Genomic DNA, 21,668 nt, shown 5'->3' on the forward strand with positions numbered 1-21,668 from the left:
AAATGGTTGTGCGTGAAAATCCCAGTAACTGAGCAGATTGTGAAATACTCAGACCGGCCCATCTGGCACCAACAACCATGCCACGCTCAAAATTGCTTAAATCACCTTTCTTTCCCATTCTGACATTCAGTTTGGAGTTCAGGAGATTGTCTTGACCAGGACCACACCCCTTGATTAGATAATTGCATTAATGAGAAATTGAACAGGTGTTCCTAATAATCCTTTAGGTGAGTGTATATTTAAGGCTTACCTCTGTGTGATCCACATTATCAGCCATGTGTATGGTCCTACTTCCAAGAGCACTGCCTCATCTTGAAAAAAGTTTCCAGACTTTTGCACCAATTCAGTTTTCTAAAATTAAAGAATTTGTAGAAATTAACTATTAATAAAATACATTTATCGTACAAGCAGAGTGTTTTCTTGGCAAAAGTTTTGTGATTATTTAGTGATTGTCTTAGTAATTATTTAGTAATTTTCATTACTCAACTGTTTTCAAAGTCTCTTTTGAACTTCACTCAAGACTTCTTGGTGACAATATCTTGCATTTACGAGCAACATCAAATCACATTTGCAGTATCAAACTAATAGTGTCAGAGGTGAATATATGTAAAGCGTTTTAAGTTTCCTCTCATCAAATAAGTTATCATTTTGAAAAAATCAATGAAAAAAAAAGAATAAAATAAAAATATTTAAAGATGACTACTATATACCAGTTAAATATGGTCTGAAACATATTCAGAGTGGTTTGGAAATTTGAGTCTGGAATTTTAAAATGGAAAATGTGTAGCAACCCTGGACTTGGTTACAATAGCAACAGACGTAATATAAGTGCCACATACAAATCAGACTTGATCGGATTTAAAAAAAAAATTTTTTTTATATAAACTAATAATATAGAACACAACTAGCCAAACGTCATCCATCAAATAATTGTCCACTAGCTTTGGAACACAGTAAAGTGAGTGAATGTTTTAAAAGGTTCATAAATTGAACACAGTTCATCAGGTATGAATGTAAATACCTTATAATTAAAGCTTGACCAGTCTCTTCTACTGAGAATGTCAAATACTCTATGCTGCATTTCATAAGCCAAAACAAAAGTTGTGTAATTGTGAAAATAATTTAGACTGCACTGCATTTAGAAGTGGTACATACAATTTAGATGTAATTGTGATGGGTCTCATCTTGATTTGAAAGCTTTATAAAGATGAAGAATCCAAGAACCAATGCAGTGGATCACAGAGGATCGGAGGGTTAAATGGCATGCGATCTCCCAGTGTTAACAGAAACCAACAGGACTTGGCTTCTTCATAATCTGCTTCAACATGCAGTAAGCCCAAAGTTCCAGCACCAAAAAAATAAAAAATAAATTGTCCCTTCTAACAGTGGACATTGTTTATATTTTAGACATGCTTTGTTCTTTTTTTAATGTACAATCCTGGTTACTTTTCCATACCTAGTTTTTCTCCAACGGGGAACCCTGTAACCCTTCACCAGCATCTCCAGTGCAGTGATTTATGAGTAAACTTATAGAACTGTCTCCAAGCTCCATCATTAAGACAGCAATAACAAACACACTGTAATTACTACTAAAATAATTTTAGACAGTGCAGAATAATTTGACACAATATTACATAGTTTGGCATAGTAATGGTAAAAGGAAAACATTGTCTTGGCAGGTAAAAGACTATATTCTTCTTCTGATATTTCAGGTGCTTGGACGAAACTCACGCCAGCTGAAGCAGTTCAACAGGGATCGAGGGAATCATTGATTCTGACACTTTTGGACTCTAAACCGGACACAGTGTCATCGGTTTTTCCACGTCAGTCAACGGCTGACTGCAGAATGTGTCTAGTTGTCATGATCCTCTCTTTTTCTTTCTTAGGTTATTCTAAACCACATCAAATGGCCTGAGGAAGGAGGGCTGGAGGATGATGACGACGGTGGGTACTCAGTCGACTCCAAATGCAGAATTATGGGGCGACTGCGTCAGTTTATGAGAACAGGTAAATTGCATATTGATAGTATTTTTTTATCTTCATGGTTAATTTAAAAAATGATCTGTATTGTGATTTAGAATAAACTTTGTTGTGAGCAATATCTCATTGGCAGTGTCTTATTGCCACCTTTTGAGAAGGTGTGTTGCCTGTATATGTGCAACGCATGGAGAAATAAAATAATTATAAGTTCTGTCCCTGTGCCATGCTGAGCACTCGAGCAGAGGATGCAATAAACTGATATAAATGTTTTGTCCTACTTGTTAAGTCACAATTTATACAAATAATTTATACTCATTAATGCAAACATGTCAAGACACCATAGGAAAAACATGTACACTATAGACCTTTAACCTTAACATGCTTGCTAAGGCTTCCGCACCCTTCGCAATCGCTTGCCTGGTTACTACAACAGTTACAGTGAGTTTAGTGTACATTTAGAGAACTGCATTGCCACAAATGACCGTGGGTTTGGATTGTTGTAGAATGTTGAAAGAATTCACAAGTTATCTCATTTAATTTGGTTTTCCATTAAATGTAAGCTTTATAATAAGAAGAATCTAAACATTGTTGGATATCTAAGCATTGCTCAGTTATTCAGTGTTCTGAGATGTTGAAATGTTTGCTTTTATTGAAGCGGTTTAGAGTTGTATAGACAGTCATAACATAATGATACATTTGCAAATCATTAGTTAATGATTAATTAAAGCGGACAACTGCAAGTTGAAGTACATGATTTCAACCTATTGTGGTAATTTACCCATCAATTTACACTTTTAGTTAATAAAATGTTATTAAGGAATTAGTCCATAATGACACATTTAATTAATAATTCATATATTACTTAATCTATTAATCATTTAGAATCTTTATTAGTTGCTGATGCAGTAATCATTACTTAATGGTTTAGTTCTTCATGAGTCATACACTAACACATGATTATATGTGCATTAGTTAAGCATGAATTAATGCAGATTAGTGCACCCGTATTGTAAAGTGTTACCGGCGCTTCCTCATGAAACCAAGTTAGAGTTTAGTGAGTGAGCGATAATGTTAATAACTAATGATCTTTACAATGGAAGTGAAACTAACTAACATAGCCATCTTGCAGTGTTTACTAATGACTTCGCCGTCACAGCGCTGTCGTCATCTCGCCTCTGGCCCGCCTATATCAGATAACCCGCTGTGATTGGTGCAGCTCGCCTCTGGCCCGCCTATATCAGATAACCCGCTGTGATTGGTGCAGCTCGCCTCTGGCCCGCCTATATCAGATATCCCGCTGTGATTGGTGCAGCTCGCCTCTGGCCCGCCTATATCAGATATCCCGCTGTGATTGGTGCAGCTCAGATCGAGGGGCATATTTAATGAGCATCATTACTCGACGCCAGAGTAAACTCGCTGAGCAAATTCACCTTGTGCTCCCGCGAGAACTCTGATATCCTCTGTAATTTACTGCAGCAATTGAAGCAAAAATGTGAGCGTACGAGTTTCTTAATTTGTGATTTGTAGAATAGGATTTGTGCACCTGCAATGAATAATTAGAGGAGGTGTAACTTGTGTTTCTGGGAGAGAAAAAGAAGTCTACAAGTTTGCAACTCTTAAAACATTTCTCTCTGTGACTTCAAATGTACTGATACACATGTGTGGCTTTTCTCTACAACTACAATTCCCACCGTCACAGGCGTTCAGTTGATTTGCACCAAATATACATTCATAGCTTTGGCCTTTCCGTAACAACATTGAAAGCTCAGCCAAGATGGAAGAATAGCTGATCATAGCTGTACAGGACAGGGTTTTATTGCTCATCTCCATAAATATATCTAACAGTAGAGCTACTGCAAGGGCTCGAAATCCATTTATCCTTCGCTGAAACTTCTTCCTCATCATGGAGAACGCGGCTCATGATTGCTTAGCAGCGGCAAACGCCACGAGAGCGTTTAGTTTGTTGGTTTAATTTGTTCTGCAAACTAGGAGTGCGAGTAAAATGGGGAACAACATCTGTTTGTGTGTGCATTTGTAGATTATATTGCAAACCAATCATTATGATATTCACGGTGATACTGTAATGGGAAATCCATGTTGAAAACAGTTGTGTACATTTTTTTCAGGATTCTTTGATGAATAGAAAGTAAAAAAAAAACAAAAAAAAAATAGCATTAATCTGAAATAGAAAGCTTTTGTAACATTAAAATATCACCTTTGTGTCACGCTGAGGCAAGGATGAAGCAGAGAGAGAATCCATATGCAAGCATACATTTAATAAAACAAACAGGAAATCCAGGTAAACAACAGAACACGGAACTCAGGACCAGAACAAGAAAACAGCTACATAAAACAACGACCGACAACCAACAACTGAAGCACAGAGGTTTAAATACACAGACAAACAAGCTAAACAAGATAACAAGGGGGTGTGGCTAATTAGAAACACCTGGGAGAACTAATAAGCAAGAAAAACTACAAAGGACTACAAAACATGACACAGAACAGGAAATACCAAAAGTGCACACAAGACAAGGGAAACACAGGACAGGAAACATTACATAGCCCCCCACCTAAGGAGTGGATTCCAGACACTCCTCAGAAGAGAAAAAAAAAAGTCCAGGAGGGTGGTGGGTCTGATCCGGGGGCGGGACGGGGGGCTAGGCCCGTGGAGCGGAAGAGGGCCTGAAGACTCCGGCAGGGCAGAAGGCCAGGGCGGAGCAGGCTGTGCAGGCGGCCAGGGCGGAGCAGGCGGTGCAGGCAGCCAGGGTGGAGGCGACCCTTCAGGCGGCCAGGGAGGAGACGACCCTTCAGGTGACCATGGCACAGGAACAGACACCGGCTCAGAGGAGACCATCTTGTCCGAAGACACCGGCGTGGAGTCGGCCATCTTGTCCGAAGACCCCTCGGGCGGCCACGGCGGTGAAGACCCTTCGGGCGGCCACGGCGGTGAAGACCCTTCGGGCGGCCACGGCGGTGAAGACCCTTCGGGCGGCCACGGCGGAGAAGACCCCTCGGGCGGCCAGGGCGGAACAGGAGACCACCCCTCTGGCGGTCCTGGTGGATCGGGCTGGTCCGGAGGTGTATTGCCCCCCCCCCCAAAATTTTCTTGGGGAGGCTTCCCGGTAAAGAGTCCTGGACCAGCGATGAAGAGGGCTTTGAGCTGGGCAGGACCAGCGGCGAAGAGGGCTCTGAGCTGGGCGGGACCAGCGTTGAAGGAGACTCTGAGCTGGGCGGGACCAGCGTTGAAGGAGACTCTGAGCTGGGCGGGACCAGCGGTGAAGAGGGCTCTGAGCTGGGCAGGACCAGCGGCGAAGAGGGCTCTGAGCTGGGCAGGACCAGCGGCGAAGAGGGCTCTGAGCTGGGCAGGACCAGCGGCGAAGAGGGCTCTGAACTGGACGGAACCAGCGGCGAAGAGGGCTCTGAACTGGACGGGACCAGCGTTGAAGGAGACTCTGAGCTGGGCGGGACCAGCGGTGAAGAGGACTCTGAGCTGGGCGGGACCAGCGGCGAAGGAGACTCTGAGCTGGGCGGGACCAGCGGTGAAGAGGACTCTGAGCTGGATGGGACCAGCGGCGAAGGAGACTCTGAGCTGGGCGGGACCAGCGGTGAAGAGGACTCTAAGCAGGGCGGGACCAGCGGTGAAGAGGACTCAGAGCTGGCGTGAATTGCAGGCTCGGCTGGACTGGCTTGAAGCTCTGGATCGGCAGAAGTGACGTGAGCAGTCTCTGGATCAGCAGAAGTGACGTGAACAGTCTCTGGATCAGCAGAAGCGACGTGAGCAGTCTCTGGATCAGCAGAAGTGACGTGAGCAGTCTCTGGATCAGCAGAAGTGACGTGAGCAGTCTCTGGATCACTAGAAGTGACGTGAGCAGTCTCTGGATCAGCAGAAGTGACGTGAACAGTCTCTGGATCACTAGAAGTGACGTGAGCAGTCTCTGGATCAGCAGAAGCGACGTGAACAGTCTCTGGATCAGCAGAAGCGACGTGAACAGTCTCTGGATCAGCAGAAGTGACGTGAACAGTCTCTGGATCAGCAGAAGTGACGTGAACAGTCTCTGGATCAGCAGAAGCGACGTGAACAGTCTCTGGATCAGCAGAAGCGACGTGAACAGTCTCTGGATCAGCAGAAGCGACGTGAACAGTCTCTGGATCAGTAGAAGTGACGTGAACAGTCTCTGGATCAGCAGAAGTGACGTGAACAGTCTCTGGATCAGCAGAAGTGACGTGAACAGTCTCTGGATCAGCAGAAGTGACGTGAACAGTCTCTGGATCAGCAGAAGCGACATGAACAGTCTCTGGATCACTAGAAGTGACGTGAGCAGTCTCTGGATCAGCAGAAGTGACGTGAACAGTCTCTGGATCACTAGAAGTGACGTGAGCAGTCTCTGGATCAGCAGAAGCGACGTGAACAGTCTCTGGATCAGCAGAAGCGACGTGAACAGTCTCTGGATCAGCAGAAGTGACGTGAACAGTCTCTGGATCAGCAGAAGTGACGTGAACAGTCTCTGGATCAGCAGAAGCGACGTGAACAGTCTCTGGATCAGCAGAAGCGACGTGAACAGTCTCTGGATCAGCAGAAGCGACGTGAACAGTCTCTGGATCAGTAGAAGTGACGTGAACAGTCTCTGGATCAGCAGAAGTGACGTGAACAGTCTCTGGATCAGCAGAAGTGACGCGAAGAGACTCAAGCTTTGCAGGCATGACGCAAAGAGACTCAGGAAGCGTGAAGGCGGCCATCCTGGGAATCAGAATTAGGCGTGGCCACCTTCTTGGCTGGAGACTCTCCAAAGCTGCTGGATTCATTTTTGGTCGGTCGTTCTGTCACGCTGAGGCAAGGATGAAGCAGAGAGAGAATCCATATGCAAGCATACATTTAATAAAACAAACAGGAAATCCAGGTAAACAACAGAACACGGAACTCAGGACCAGAACAAGAAAACAGCTACATAAAACAACGACCGACAACCAACAACTGAAGCACAGAGGTTTAAATACACAGACAAACAAGCTAAACAAGATAACAAGGGGGTGTGGCTAATTAGAAACACCTGGGAGAACTAATAAGCAAGAAAAACTACAAAGGACTACAAAACATGACACAGAACAGGAAATACCAAAAGTGCACACAAGACAAGGGAAACACAGGACAGGAAACATTACACTTTGACACATTTAAGGCATTCTTGCTGAATAAAACTATTCATTTCTTTATAACAAATTATTACTAATCCCAAACTTTAGAACGGTAGTGTATAATGCTACAAAAGCTTTAGATGATTTGTGTGACAATTGACATTTATTTCTCTGAAGTTAAAATTCTTTTTAGGATTAAATTGTGCATTGATAAGGGTTTATTGTGCTTTAAGCAAAATAAAGGTGTTTATATCTGAGAACCTTATATAGTTCTTATAAAGTTCTTAAACTTATATAGTATACACACTGCTGAAATGACACACACTGTGTGGTACAGGACACATATTTTGACTGCGCCTTATGAAGAACCACGATTGTCCCTTATTTTCCTTTTCTGAAGTTGGCAACCCTACACTTAATGGACTAATACAGTGATATAAAAGACCAAACTCACTCCTGATTGGGGATGTATAGGCTACACTAGATAGTCTGTCACTGAACAGGGGAATCAAAGACGGCAGGCAGAGATGAGGGATCCAAATCAGGGAGATTTTAATGAAAATAAACAATCATAACATAAATCAGGAACAAAATAACACTGAGAAAAACACAGAAAACACGGGGAACTGCAGACAACAGCATGACATCAAACAACGACCGACAGAGAACCAGACACAGACGCAGATCTGACACACATAATGCACAGTTTCACACTAAGCGTTTCCCGGTGATATACGGCCTTTAGCTTTGCTTGACATTAATTGTACGATACTTGCAAATTTACGGCCCATCTGTAAAGTATCATACGACATGTACACATTTCTAACTTTAATAGCATTCAAAGAGAATGACTTGCAGTCATAAATCCAACTGTAAGTGTTCATGTAGGTGTCAGGCATAATGCACTCCTTTTAGACTGTCGATATGTTATAAAATAAACTATAAACCTATTTTTTCACTTATACATGAGCTCATATTTATGAATAAATATCAATAATCTAAAAGGTGAGTATCATGCCTTGTTTCTGTTTGAATATTAAGATTATTTTTCTTACCCCATGGACAGATAATTTTGCTTGTTTTAAGCAAAAACTCACTTAATTTTGATTAATTCCCCCGGAAAACAAGACAACATCTTAAATCTTATTTAATTTTACTCATCTAAATGCATCTTGATTTAAGAATTTTTAGATATTTTTGCTGGAAACCAAACAAAAATACTAAGTAAGAAAAGCATGTTTGCAGTGTGGAGATTATGAATCGACACTCTACTGATATTCCTGCAGTTCCCGGATGTGAAATGATGAATTTACTGTAGCATTTGAACAACTGAATAAAATTGACAGAAAATTGCCTGTCAGAACGAATATCTTGGAAGTGAAATCTGAAAGGTGAATATGGATTATTGAATTTTATTAATGAAAATGTGTGTGAAATGTTTTTAATTTAAATATACACAGCTTCAATATACGACCATGTTGCATTTCATCCCATAAATACACAAGCCCTAGTAATATAATGCATTAAAATTCAAGCACGGTTAAAGGGATACTCCACTTTAAAATGAAAATGCTGTCATCATATACTCACCCTGATGTTGTTTCAATCCTTTATGAATTTCTTTCTTCTGCTGAACAGAAAGGAAGATATTTAGAAGAATATCAGTAACCAGACAGTTTCTGGTCTCATTGACTTCCACAGTATTTTTTTTTTTTTTTTTTTCTATTTCTTATTAGCCAATGGCTAGTAAATTGTCAGATTTCATAAATATATGTATGGGAAACACTGATTACATTGGATCTGTGCATTCGTTCTTAAAGTGACAGAACCTATAAATACCTGCTGCTAATCATCAATCATTAATCATTAATCAAACATATTTTCATACATCTTGAAACGTTTAGTTTTACAACTTCTTTTATAGAGGATCAAATTATGTTTTTGGTCATCACATTAAAAATAACAATTAATTAATTAATTAATAAGCTTTGAAGTGCTGTAAAAGGTGTTTTTAATTTTAATAGTGTTATTAAATGTAGAAATGAACTAAGATTAATAAATGCTTTAGAAGCATATACTAGGGTAGCAGCTGCATTTCTGCTGTTCATCAGCGCCATCTGTTGTCAGAGAGGGAATGTGCGTTTCATTAAATATCCTGCATGATCATTAATAAATAATTATTCATGGTATTTTAAAGTGCCCACAATAATAATATCATGCATGTTCATCATTGTGATATATCGTATTAATGTATACCAGCACGTCTACTCTGAATATAACATGTGTGGCCCATTTGAATTCTATTGAGAATTTACAACTTTAAAACGCTATGAAGAAAGTCAAACATGATCTAGAAAAGACTGATGAAAAAAAGAGGAAAACATCATTCTGCAAAAAAATAATACACTTTTTAAACTATTCATGACCAACTTTACTAATGGCAATCTATTGTCTTTATTGTGGTAAACTTGTAGAATTTATAAATTTTAATCTGTTAAGGGAATATATTTTTAATAATAGGTTAACATTACAACTGTGACATGTTGTAGCGATTGTTTTTATATGTGTAGGTTGCTATTTTTCATAACAAATGCTATAGTAAAACATAAATATGTTAAATGAAGTTAGTTTGACTTCACACATTTAAGTAGAAAATTCTGTCAAACTGATGCGCTTTCAGGTGCTTAAATAATATAAAATACATCATATGCTATGTGAATGTAACTCCCTCTAGTATGGGACGCCGTTTGTAAAGCGGCTCTGTCATGATTCTGCCTTGTGTTTTAGTAGTTCTCTAGTCTTGTGGCAGGATCATGACAGTCCCATGTTTTGTGTACAAGCACTTGGTCATTAGTTTGGCCATGTGCTTGTGTTGTCTCGTTTCCCAGCCCCGCCCTCCTTGTTACCCTCATTTAGTAATTACCTCCTCCTAATTATCACCTGTTTCCCTCATTAGTTTGTCCCTATTTAATCCCCTTGTGTTTGCTGTCCTTTGTCGGTTCATTGTGAAATGTGTATCTGTGAATTGTTGTTGTTGTTGTTGTTGTTGTTGTTGTTGTTGTTGTTGTTGTTGTTGTTGTTGTTGTTGTTGTTGTTGTTGTTGTTGTTGTTGTTGTTGTTGCTGCTGCTGTTGTTGTTGTTGCTGCTGTGAATACCTTGTCTAGAGTTTTTGTTAGTGAAGTTGATTGTCTTTATATAGTTAAGCCTTGTCAGTCTAGTCACCCGTTACCTGTGTTGTTTTGCCCCCTCGTGGGTTTTGTTTTCTGTTTTATATCAATAAATCCCGTTTGTATTGTGTACTGTCTGCGCTTGGGTTCATCTTGTTGCACGCCCGTGACAGAATGAACTGACCACAACTGAACCCAGCAGACAGTTTGTCCTCGTCCCTTCAGTCTCCAGCGGACCCTCTGGAGGATTGGTGGCTCAAGGCCATCTCCGACTCCAAGATGGGAAAACTGCCAATTCCTCCCCAGGAAGAACGATCTCTAAATGAGTATGCCCGGGTCGTGGAGGAGAGGAGGTGTTTTTTACCTGAGAGCCTCCTTAATCGCTACCTCATTGCGGGCCTTAATGATATTCCCCCTCTGGCTAAACGGGAGAGGCTGGTTTGTCGTCCTTTCCAGGAGATGGTGGCCCACCTGTCACGGAGAGACCCGCCCAGTGCCACTAGCCCACTTCCACCTGGCATGCTGCCCGTGATCTCGGAGGGTCGTGTTCTTGCCGTGGCTACGCTGGGGGACCAGACTGTTTTCTCCACTACTCCCGAAGTGGCTACTCTTCGCGGCAAGCGGGGAAGACGGCTGTCCTGGGAGTCCGCATCAGAGGCCTCGTCGACGGAGTCTACACCTCCCGGGACTGTCTTTCCAGCGTCTGTTCCAATTCCCGCGGAACTCCAGAGTCACCAGTCCAGCTACAGCCTCGGTACCACGGCCCAGAAGGAAGAAGAGGAACCTCCCAACTGTCGTCCTTGCCTGGTCCTGAGCCCGCTGCAGCCGTGAGCGCTGTCCCAGAACCCGCTGCAGCAGTGGGGAAACAGACTGTGGTGAGTGTGGCAGAGAGGTCCGTGGCCGATTCAGCTGCCAAAGAGGTTTTGCGGTCTGTTTCTGCCGATACCTTATCTAAGTACCTCGAGAGCCTAGTCCGGATCTTGGAGGCCCCTGTCAAGGCTGCAGCGGAGAGCGCCGTGCCCCAGGCTGCAGCGGAGAGCGCCGTGTCCAAGTCGGCAGCGGAGAGACCCCCTGTTCCTCCTGTTCCCCCTGTTGCCGCCCCTGTTGTGACTTCCCCTGTTCCCAAGACCCTGTGTGTTTCCTCAGCCACCCCTGTCACAACTAAGCCCCGGACTGTTCCCTCCAGGACCCCTCCTCATGGTTCCCTGTCCCAGTCATCCCGCATTCCTCGTCCTAAGCCCCCTTCCCGTGAACCCAAGACCCCCAGTTCACCTATCCACCCTGGACTTTTCCCCAAGGACACTGTGTTTCCCCCACCTCCCCTTCCTTGTTTGTTTTTTCTTATTTTTCACCCCAACCCTGTTATCGTTTATTCTTGTTTGCCACTGTTGTTGTTCGTCATGTTTTGCTGGTTTGTGTCTTTGTCTCAGTCGGTCATGTCTCGTGTTTAATGTCCTCTTGAGGAGCGTCTGGTAGCCGCTCCTTAAGGGGGGGGTTCTGTCATGATTCTGCCTTGTGTTTTAGTAGTTCTCTAGTCTTGTGGCAGGATCATGACAGACCCATGTTTTGTGTACAAGCGCTTGGTCATTAGTTTGGCCATGTGCTTGTGTTGTCTCGTTTCCCAGCCCCGCCCTCCTTGTTACCCTCATTTAGTAATTACCTCCTCCTAATTATCACCTGTTTCCCTCATTAGTTTGTCCCTATTTAATCCCCTTGTGTTTGCTGTCCTTTGTCGGTTCATTGTGAAATGTGTATCTGTGAATTGTTGTTGCTGTGAATACCTTGTCTAGAGTTTTTGTTAGTGAAGTTGATTGTCTTTATATAGTTAAGCCTTGTCAGTCTAGTCACCCGTTACCTGTGTTGTTTTGCCCCCTCGTGGGTTTTGTTTTCTGTTTTATATCAATAAATCCCGTTTGTATTGTGTACTGTCTGCGCTTGGGTTCATCTTGTTGCACGCCCGTGACAGGCTCACGCTGAAAATAACAGCAACATTTTGTCACATTTAGCTTCAAACAATGTTTAAAAAAACTGGTATGAATTTTTGACGGTCACTTTTTAGCACATTTACAACAATATTTGTCAACTTAGAGATATTTTAAATAGTTAAATCTAAATGTTAAATGTTACACCTAAATGTTAAATCTAAATATTAAATGTTAAATCTAAATTCTAAATCTAAATGTTAAATCTAAATGCTAAATCTAAATGTTAAATCTAAATGTTAAATCTAAATGCTAAATCTAAATCTAAATGTTGAATCTAAATCATACTAATTCATACCAGTTTTTTAAACATTGTTTGAAGCTAAATGTGACAATGTTGTTATTTTCAGCGTGAGCCGCTTTGCAAATGGCGCCCCATACTCTAGTTCAGGGGTCGGCAATAGGCGGCCCGCGGGCCAAAACTGGCCCGCCAGCAACATTTTCTGGCCCGCTGGATTATTTTGGAAGTCCGTTTTTTTTTTTATTTTTTTTTTTTATCAGCCTATTACAACTAATTGTTAAGTAATATGCCATTTATGGGTTTACATGGCACCAAAATGGCATATTACTTAACAATTAGTTAATAGTCATGTGCCTCAACAAGTAAAGTCATAACATAATGATACATTTGCAAATCATTAGTTAATGATTAATTAAAGCAGACAGCTGGAAGTTGAAGTACATTGCTTTGACCAACTGTGGTAATTAACACATTAATTTACACTTTTAGTTAATAAAATAAGTTAAGGAATTAATACATTATGACACATTTAATTAATAACAATTCATATATTACTTAATCTATTAATCATTTAGAATCTTTATTAGTTACTGATGCAGTAATCATTAATTAATGGTTTAGTTCTTCATGAGTCATACATTAACACATGATTATCTGTGCATTAGTTAAGCATGAATTAATGCAGATTAGTGCACCCGTATTGTAAAGTGTTACCATAATATTTTATATTGACACGAACACAATTTTTGTATAGCATTTATAATTGTTATAGGCTACTTAATCTCTCTCTTTCCGTTAGAGACATTTGAATGTGAGATTCTGGAAACGAGATCTAAATTTTGCGGACCCGATCAGGTCGGGAAATAAAGCGGGTGAACACAGAGTGTATTTTAAGCGGTTGCTGAATAAAACCTTGTGGGAGCGGGACGAAAAAAACAGTCCCGCACAGACCTCCTTAAACCTTAGGTGTGTATGTGTGTGTCCCAAATAAATAATAATAAAAAAAAAGGAATAAAGTTCAAAAGTCGGACTGTAAGTGAATGAGGCATGATTGCTATTCACACTTTTATTAAAATGGCTGTAATATGTTACCACAATAGTACTTGATCTGTTTAAAATGATTTCATTGATATATGCAATGTAGACGTTCATTAAGAGTATTTAATTTGTATCCATAGGCCTACTCCGTGTAGCTGGCCCGCCATCTACTGGATAAAAAAAAAAAATTGGCCCACGGCCAAAGTTACTTGCCGACCCCTGCTCTAGTTCTTTCTTTCGACCATTCCAGAAAGGACCACACGAAGACGTATGCTGAGCTCAATCATCGCATGTTTACTGAGAACATATGAAATGACACCAAACAGACGTGAGATACAGCTCATCCGGTCACGTAACTGTCAAAAATAAATATAAGTGTAAAAATAAACAACAAGAAAAATACAGATATAGAAACACAATGAATACCATGCACTCTTAATGAGTTTCGGTATAAAGTTAATTATCCATCAATTCTATGTCTCTTATGACTCAAATATGAAATAAAACACTTTTAAAATAGTTATTTTGAGCTTAAAGATAAACAAAATTATCTCTGACAACATTTAATTTCTGTTTGACCGGAGAGAGATTTTCCAGCTACCATTCTCCTCAACAGCTTGCATGAAACTGAGGAGAAAATGGCCGACTTCATTCATAGTTCACCCTAATCGCCTGTAGGTGTCCCCATATCCCTTTCTTTTAGTTGCACTTAATACATTGTATTCAATGAATGTTTTAGAATTGTTTTACAACATTAACAAACATTTTTGCCACAATTCATAATCAATTTATTTTCCCTGTTACATGAACCAGTAATAGTTAACTAGGTTATTTATTGCAGTTATCAACCAACTTTGCATGTGTGGATGATACCACAAAAGACCATTATACACAAACAAACAATTATATTTGTATTGCCACTGTACTAATGCCAAAGCGAATTTAAGAAAATGCAGACCTGCCAACCTGTACGCATTTTGCGTAGCGGATACACATTTTGACTTGAAAGTACGCTGGTACGATTTGAGACTCGCAAAAACCTGGTGACGCCTCTGTGCACGCAGTCTTCAGATCAAGCAACAGCAGAAGAAGAAGAAGAGTTCGACCAATCATAGCGCTGGGTTCCAAGTATAGGCCTCTGCAGGACAGTAATAGGAGTTACCAGATCAGTGGGTGAGGCCATAAACAGAGGGGCGTTTTTGACCGTGTTCTCTGATTTGCCCACGTCACAGTGTGGGTAGGGTTTAGGGGTGGGGTTGGGTGTAGGCCATCATTTTCATTGCATGATTTATATACACCCACCAGTTTGAAAACCCCCACAAATTTAAAAACGCCCACTTTTGTTTCCGCAGAGACCCCATACTCCTGGGTTCAGCAAGCGGGGATGATTGACAGATGCGTAAGGCCTATCATTTAAAAGAGACTGAAAATCGACAGCAATAAAGAATCCCGCTCGATCCCCCTTCCACTCCCGCTGTCTGACTGATGTAAGAGGACAGTATAGTAGTTACGGTACCTCTGGCTCCTGAAGGGAAACGGCCTGGGGTGGATGTGGAAAGTTGGTGGACTCGTCATTCATGGTCACTCAGAAAAGAGGAAGACCTCATTCAGCCATGCAAATTAATGCTGAACAATAAATCTTAATGAATTTGAAATCGCTATGGCTTGATGATATGAGTCACAAAGGTACTTTTATGTCTGAAAACCAATACATATACAGCCAAAATACATAAAAGAATGTTTCGCAGTGAGCGTCTTACTTTATTACCGCATGTCTTCTTTTTTCCTTAAAATTATGACACCAAAGATATAACATTTGTGTTTGGACCCTTTGTACTAGACGGTGGGAGCTGGGAGGACAAGTAAATCTCATTATATTTTCTCAATTGTTACACAAATTATTACGTCAACCGTTACCAAGTTTTGTAGAAGAATTATCAGACAAATGTTTTATTTAATTGATGAGAAATGTTTATTGATAATGACAAACCTTTATCATTTTTATTTTATTTTAACATTTTAATTTATTAATTTATAAACGTCAGATGTGATAGTGAAATGTGTGTGTGTGTGTGTGTGTGTGTGTGTGTGTGTTAATGAATTCCAATCAGTCGTAAATGGGACGCGCGTGCACGCTCATTCTCAATTACCATAAATATGGGCATCATATTATGACACCAAATGAAGGATTTCAACATGTCTTCTCAAAAGCGAATGAAAAAGAGAAATTTCTCAGATGCAGAAATTGAAGATTTATTATCAGAAGTTCATTCAAAACGCCACATTTTATTTTCAAGCGTACATCGTGGTGTATCAGATCCTAAAAAAAGGGAGCTGGCAGCAGATGCAGTTAATGGAGTTACATCTGTTAATCGAACAGTCCCAGAAGTGAAAAGAAAATGGTTCGACATGAAGCTTGACTGCACTGTTTTGTGATTAAAGTGTTCCGTTTGCAGATGCTATTACTGGCTCTCATAATAAAGCTAAAAAGAAAAAACGTATGTAATTACTATATATAATATTTTGTCAAAATGCTGTGTAAATATGTACCCGATTAAGGTGAATTAAAATGCAGCCTTATTAATGAGCAAAACGTTCGGCTGTTAAACGCACTATTTACGCGTGGCTGGGAGCAGGTGTAGATTTCTTTCGTACCAACTAACATTTGGAAAATACGAACATTTTAATGAATCCGAAAATTCACGCCAGAACCACTTTACACACGATTTACACAAAAAATCGTTCTGCTCGTGTTTCATGAATGAGACCCGCTGTTCCTATGTTGTTGTTTTTTTTACTGTTTTCTAGGGGGTTTCTTAATTTTAGACTAGTTTTAAAATCCTACAACAGTATGCCTACCACGTTTACCTTTACCTCACCTTTTGCATATTCAGTGCGTGCAGAATTTCTTTTCCTAGCATATTTTACCAATTCCAAACCACATCAATCTTAATTAGCATTAATTTTGTTTTTAATTATTTATAAGTGATATATAATTGTTCATGAAGGCTGGAAGTGTAAAACGCCTTATATTCAGATTTGCATAAAGAAATCCTGCTTAATAATACCTTACCTTACTCCACTGTACAATTAAGAGATTTGACAAGATACTTAGCCTGCCGATGGTCATCAGCTGTGTATATGTCACAAACACACGTTAATATACTTAACTATATACATTTATAACATACTTATATTAACCACACAAACGTTTCAAGATATTATCATGAATAATAAATATTAATAATGTGTGTGATAGTCTTACCTTCCATAATATAGAGTCTGCGTGGCTACAGGACCTTCCCAAAGCAGCGCTGCACGAGCATCCAGTAGTCTCCACTGGTCCCTGGTGACTAACTAGCCCCACACAGAGTGGTTTGGACTGCTCGACTGGCTGGGGTCACATTTGCTTTAAAAAGACGAAATCACCCTCACTGTGTAAGAGTACACGACCCACTTTCCCACTGTGTAAATATTGATAGGCCTCAGTACTTTTACAATTTTTCATTGCTGCTCCATCAACTCCTTCTGACAGGACGAAGTACCGTAAAACTTCAAATAATAGCCGAGTCCCAAATAGACGCCTGTCTCTTTTATACGCCTGGTGTGGCTACAGGTTTGGATAAATAAAGGCCGGTCTCAAATAGAGGCCCGGTCTGTTTTTTAGTTTCGGGTTGTATTTAACCTTCTAAAACCCGTCAGATCGTCTGTTTAAGCCAGTTCTATGGAGCAGATTGCGCACGCAAGAGAGCCCTGCACATCTGGGCGGAGCTGTTAGCGCAAGCAGAGTTAGTGGAGGCAGAGTTAGCGGAGGCCGGAGAGGGAGAAGTGGAGGAGAGCGACGAGGAGGAGGAATTCTCCAATGAACTTGTAGTTGAGGATCGCGGTGATGATAATAGTGATGAATAGGGTCCTTTTGTATCACATGATTGCACACCGTACGAGAAGCGTAGCGCTGCGTTGCATCTATGACAACTCGAGGTATCGCACACCGGACGCGCATTTTGTCAGTTTATGGCCAGCAATATTGTTATGTTTAAGGATATTATGGAATTAAGTTCATGTCTGTACCATGCTATGATTGTACTGTACACTTAAATACAATCGTTGCTTAGTCTGCAGTCTGAATTCACTTTACCTCAGAGCGTCCGTTAACTGAATGAATTGAGAATATCACCTGAAAAGCAATTTTCATTCAAGCAACTGATTTCTGTAAATGAGTGTAAAACTGAATGTATATTGCAGCACAGAGTTAAGTCAGCACTGTTAAAAATTACCTGTAAATTTTACAGTAAAATACTGGCAGCAGGGTTGCCAGCCAATTACTGTATTTTTTACAGTAGCGTTTCTGTAATTTAATTTACAGAATTTTACTGTATTCTCTGATTACAGTAAAATTCTGTAAATTAAATTACAGAAATGCTACTGTAAAAAATACAGTAATTGGCTGGCAACCCTGCTGCCAGTATTTTACTGTAAAATTTACAGGTGATTTTTAACAGTGTATGTAAAATGGAGTATACAATATATTTTCCTGATTTTTGAGTATTAATGACTGGCAGCTGAATTTTAAATGTAAATTATTTATCAACTACATAAGCTTTAAACAATTGTTTTTAAATACATAAAGTGTTTATAATGCACAACTTAATTCCCCTATTACTTCACAAAACAAAAAAATAATTCAACATACTTATCTTGAAAAACAGGTAAAAATTTATAACTTTAAAATCTGCATGAAAAAAAGTCATAAACAGTGTATTTTGTATTATTTTGATTTCATTTTTATTTACAAAATTGTATTTTTTTAAAAAAATGGACATGAAATTAAATATTTTTAAATTACTTGAAACAAATTAGCCGTCATGGCCCTTCACACAAAGAAGAAATACGCAAACAACATACATTTAAAACCACAAGTTGACCAACATGATCATAATAATAAAACAAAAAGAGACGGGTGAATTTTCACCACTTCATTACCAGACAAACATGTCCAAACAACAAGGCCCCAAGTCAGTCCAACAAACTTCTGATCAAAAATGGAGAACAATTCCAGATTCCAGCTCCAGAATGCTGTTCCATCACAGGATGCAAAGAGTGGCTAGAAACATTGAAAAGAAAAAAGAGGACAATATATATTAGATATATTACAAAACATAATGATACAGTCAAAGACAGATACAGGGATGACAGATACAGTTAAGCCCCTTTCACACAGAGATTCCGGAAAAGTGACCCGGGATTTGATCCAGGTTCATTTGATTTGGTTCATTTACACTGCCAGTGATTTTCCGGAATCAGAGAGTGCATTCACACACAACACGTAAAGACACGTGACATCGATGTGACTTGTAATGTCTCAGCAGCATCTTAAGTTTGCTTATGAGCTGCGATCTCTCTCTCTCAAGAAACCTCGCTTGTGCATTTTTTTCTCTGATTCAATCATAAACTTGCGCATTACGTACCATTTCACAGCTGGCGAACAATCCCGGCTTCAGCGCCATCACTACAACACGGCATTATTACGGCTTTTGTTCACATAGCGCACGTTCCGGGACTGAACACGGCAATGTTACTAGGTCCCCAACCCGGCATCGATCCCGGCATCAGTCCCAGGTCGTGTTTGCGTTCACACAGAAGGCATTCTGGCAATTTCCCGGGAACATCGCGCTGTGTGAAAAGGGCTTTAGAGACAGATAGAGAATATTAAAAGGTTACAATTAAAGGGAAAATAGATCTGTGTGTGTGTGTACTACTTACATTTCAGAAATTCCACTGTTAATCCATCACTTTGCTGGGCAGAGTGGCAACATGTGGGTTCAACTGCAACCTGTTTCTTCTGTACCATTTGCCCTGTTGTTTTAGATGGCAATTTTTCTCTTGATTTCTTTGTTCCTCTTTCCGGATTAATACATACAAAGCGCCTAAAGGGTCAGGAAACAGACAATATGTAATTAAGATTGGTTTTAAGTTTTTGAGGCTTGTAATCATGTTTTTAAAATTGGACCATATATTAGAGCAGTGTTTCTCAACTCCAGACATGAGGACCTCCCAGGAAGGAAGTTTTATATGTCCACTAATTAAAACACCTGATTTAACTCATTAGCTTGCTAGTGTTAAAGATGGAGACATCTAAATCATTCGCCCTAAAAATTCTCTCTTCTCGAGTTGAGAAACATTGTGTTAAAGGGATAGTTCGGCCAAAATTGATATTAAACCCATGATTTACTCACCCTCAAGCCGTTCGAGATGCATATGTCAATAATTTTTCAGACTAACACATTTTCAGTTATTTTAGAAAATGTCTTAGATCTTTCAGTGGTTATAATGTGAAGCTATGGGGTCCACCTCCTTCAAGTCCCAAAAATGGGCATGCATCCTTCACAAAAGTAACCCATCCGGCTCCAGGGGGATAAACGAAGGCCTTCTGAGGGTAATCCGTGCGGTTTTATCGTAAAAATATACTTATTTAAAACTTTATAAATGAAAATAACTGGCTTGAAGTAGTGGACCCCATAACTTCACATTATAACCACTGAAAGATCTAAGACATTTTCTAAAATAACTGAAAATGTGTTCGTCTGAAAAATGATTGACATATGCATCTCGAACGGCTTGAGGGTGAGTAAATCATGGGTTTAATATCATTTTTGGCCGAACTATCCCTTTAAAGGCCTCAACAGAAAAGGCAAGTTCTGATATTGAATAAATGTGTAAAATGCAGGTACTGAGGTTGTTAAGAATTCAATCATTACCTTTGAATGAACTCCAAGGTACTGCCTCCTCCTGATTGAATATGTAATATGCTGTGAACAGTATGGGAAGGCCAGACAGGAAGCTGTGCTGAAAGCCCTCCTCACACACACAACTTGGCCTTCCAGTGCCCACTTGTCTGTGTCTCCTAAAACAATACAACATGTGACAATAGTTATTTTTAACTATACCATTTTTATTTTTCGTTTTTTTTTACATTTAAACTATAATTTAGTATTCAGAGTGCAGGAACTCTTTCTTTTAAATAAAGTTAAAAACGGCATTACAAACAAACAATAAGCAAATTTCACACACAGAGTAGGCTACAGCTAAAAAAACACATTTCGTACTGAAATGTAAGCCAACTATGGGTTTTTACACCGGCATATTAAACGTGCAACAAACCTGGTAACTTATTACAGCATCATTTATAATTTATATGACACGCATCCTCCGTGAGTCTGACGCAAGGCTTTAGCAACGGCGTTTTCATTTCGGCGCCCATTTTAACAGATGACTTGATTTTGATTTGATTTACACCATAAAATAATCACGACGAAGTGTGCTAATCAACACGAAGCTCGTGTGAATACCGACAGTTGTCATTAAAGCATGTAATTCTTAACACAGGAGCCCATAGATTTTCTGCCCATAGCCGCTGTAGCGCCGGGGTGAGATGTGTAAAATACTACCGCGTCCGCGCTGCTGAAGCCCGGCGCAAGTCTCCTTCGCGCCCCGCGGTCGGAGGATGTGTGATCCGGGGTTACCAATATGAACCGCGAATATAACGTTACCTTCATAGTCTACGAGTTACCAAACATTGAAAATAAGAAACTGAAATAATAAGTCACTTACCACAGAGTTGTGAAGCACTCCTCTTGCGCTACCCGAAAGTCGACGACAGAACCGTTGAAGATCACAAATGCCTCAGAAGATTTGAAATTTACAGCAATATTCTGTATTTTGAATTAAACCGCCTAGCGACCCCAGAATGCATTGCAGTTTACAGCAATATGCTGTATTATTAGAAAACAGCCAGCTGCTGTAAAATAATGCTGCAATTTTTACAGCAATTCATTACAGTGAGTATATGCATTAACAATGATTTGAGACAATGTACACTCATACAGAATAATGTGTTCGAATTTTAAAGACGTGGCGCTGTGCTTCTCTCGTCTGGTGTGCGACCCCCTTTAGACATATGGAAATATAGTAGGCTAATTCTTACATTAACTGATCTGTTAAACACAAACACAGATATGGTAACCTCCTACTGTCATGCTTTCTTTCTATCAGCCTATGCTATTTGGATCGTTATCTCTAGGCCTACACTCAATGAACAACATCTCAACACTAAATTAAAGGCCT

General features: G+C 40.1%; 2 long non-coding RNA genes across 2 annotated transcripts in view; both read right to left on the reverse strand.

Annotated features, from left to right (window-relative positions):
* Positions 1-21,668, reverse strand: part of LOC307161648 — a 360,858-nt gene that overhangs the window by 38,253 nt on the left and 300,937 nt on the right. The gene's annotated exons all lie outside the window — the stretch shown is intronic.
* On the reverse strand, positions 19,381-21,289 carry LOC307162247. The gene is made up of 3 exons (XR_013821883.1): positions 21,156-21,289; positions 20,303-20,448; positions 19,381-19,471 (listed from the first exon to the last, which is right to left on the reverse strand). It is a non-coding gene; the product is annotated as an uncharacterized lncRNA (long non-coding RNA).

The sequence above is a fragment of the Squalius cephalus genome (genome assembly GCF_949319135.1).
Source record: "Squalius cephalus genome assembly, chromosome: 7".
NCBI lineage: Eukaryota > Metazoa > Chordata > Actinopteri > Cypriniformes > Leuciscidae > Squalius > Squalius cephalus.